Raw genomic sequence first — 2,025 nt, forward strand, 5'->3', positions numbered from 1 at the left:
CACTATAGAATGATATTAAATATGTTATCCGTTCTTGGCAGTAATTTATTCTATCAATTGTAGGACAAAATCTCCATTTTTATAAAGTTTATTCACTAACCATATAAAAACAAAAATAAGAACAATAATACATACAATTTTTGTTTGGTCTATACTGTTTCTTTACTAAATAGTTTGCGTAACATGGAAATTTTTCTAAGAAAATAAATACGCTTTTTAAGATTTTTTCTTTTGTCAGAATTTATTTAACAGTAGTATTTCACAGTATTTTAACAATTTATTTAACATTATTTTGAGAAAAGAGATTTGCTCGCGAGGCACGATGCGCGATGCACGATGCAAACAGAGAGAAAGCAATTTCGGATTTAGAAACTGTGCTGTGTGGGGAAATATAATTCGCGAGAACGCAATTACAGCCTTTCGATATCTTGGCGCAACTCTTTTTAAATTGATTTAAGCCGAAGACTTGAATAGCCCTGCTGAAACCGAAGACCTGGAGACTGTCAATCCACGCCGATCTCTCTGCAACTGTCCATTCAGGATTCTCCTCGGAGATGTGATGAACCATTTGCTCGACGATGCTCTGTAAGAAATTATAATTTCATTAAAAGCCCACATGTTTATCCAACGTAAACGATAACAATTATAATCACTTGCTATTTAAGGATTATTAGTTTGTGAACTTTTTTAACAATTATAATATCAAATCAATCAAAAAACTTATAAACATTTTCTAAACAAAAGTTAATCTTATTAGTTATGTTCTACACACACAATACTACTTCAGTTTATGCATGCTAATTCATTAGAGAGCGAGATTTTATTGCGGAAACAAAACATATTTTCACTACCTATTTCTGTGCAATTTATTTGCCTACCATGACTTTGGTGTATCCCAAATTCCTCGTGTAGATGGTGAACGATGAATTTATCAACGAAAGAGCGATGGAGATTACCGCGAGGACACATGGTGACGATGGATCAGACTGATCAGAGTCCGTGGCGAGTATGCCGCATGACAAGCGTAGCGCGGATCGTCTGACGCTGATATTTCCCACTGGTGTTCTGCAATCGTATTTTGAAATTACTAATAATGTAATAATTTCTTAAATAATATAAATTAAATCATCTTACTGCATCTCCTCCTCCATTGACCATCATCTCTACCTTTCTCATAGTCATCGTTGTTTTCTTCCATTCTCTGTCCCAGCGGTCCCAGCTAATTTTCTTCTTCTTCTTCTTCTTTTCCTATTCGTATGACTCCGATTCTCTGGAAGGCTCGATACGGCCAATAATCTTTTTGTTAATGCCTCAGCTGCGATAACTGAAATTATATATATCAATATAAATTTGTCGTATAATAATTATTTACCATTCAAATAATTAACATGTTCTTGTATTTCTTATACTCTCCTTATACTTCTGGACGATCCCTCGTGGTTCTTAACCTCTCTTCCGCAAACACACAGCTGTCAAACTGACAGTGACTGACAGCTCTCCACGACACGGTTGACCGTGCTCCACGACGTTACCGACCCAACAATCATGAAGCACGAATAGCGCTAGACGCGACGCGTTCAGCTACTATCTGCTCCCGAACGCGACTGACTTTAGGTGGAAGGCATTAATGACCGCGACTGTACATATTAAAACAATCAAAATTAAAATAACACTTAATAAGACTTTCAAGTAACACTTAGGCTCGTCACGTGGAACGCAGCCTTAACGTAGTTTATTAAATAGCACTTTTAAAATACAAAGCAAGCGTAGAAGACTTGAGAAGTTCGTTTATTCCAGCAGGAGAAAATCAGAACAATGAAGAATCGTCAACAATGCAATATAGAATGTAACGGTCTTTCGAAATACTTTCGCGCCCGTTACTTCTGTCATCAATGAGTGCGTTTAGGTAAGACACCGCTACCGTAGCGCTACACAAACCGGTAGCGCTACCATGAACAGCCAATAGCCGCGTTCAGCAGACACAACTGTTCAGTTCGTCTTACCAACACTCTGCGTTGATTGGTT

The 2,025-nt window shown here is 37.2% G+C and overlaps 1 long non-coding RNA gene across 1 annotated transcript; it reads right to left on the minus strand.

Annotated features, from left to right (window-relative positions):
* Positions 1-295: 295 nt before the first annotated feature.
* On the minus strand, positions 296-1,567 carry LOC139821109 (uncharacterized). The gene is made up of 3 exons (XR_011734185.1): positions 1,168-1,567; positions 879-1,065; positions 296-583 (listed from the first exon to the last, which is right to left on the minus strand). It is a non-coding gene; the product is annotated as an uncharacterized lncRNA (long non-coding RNA).
* Positions 1,568-2,025: the final 458 nt, after the last annotated feature.

This window comes from Temnothorax longispinosus, chromosome 10, assembly GCF_030848805.1.
Source record: "Temnothorax longispinosus isolate EJ_2023e chromosome 10, Tlon_JGU_v1, whole genome shotgun sequence".
NCBI classification, from domain to species: Eukaryota; Metazoa; Arthropoda; class Insecta; order Hymenoptera; family Formicidae; genus Temnothorax; species Temnothorax longispinosus.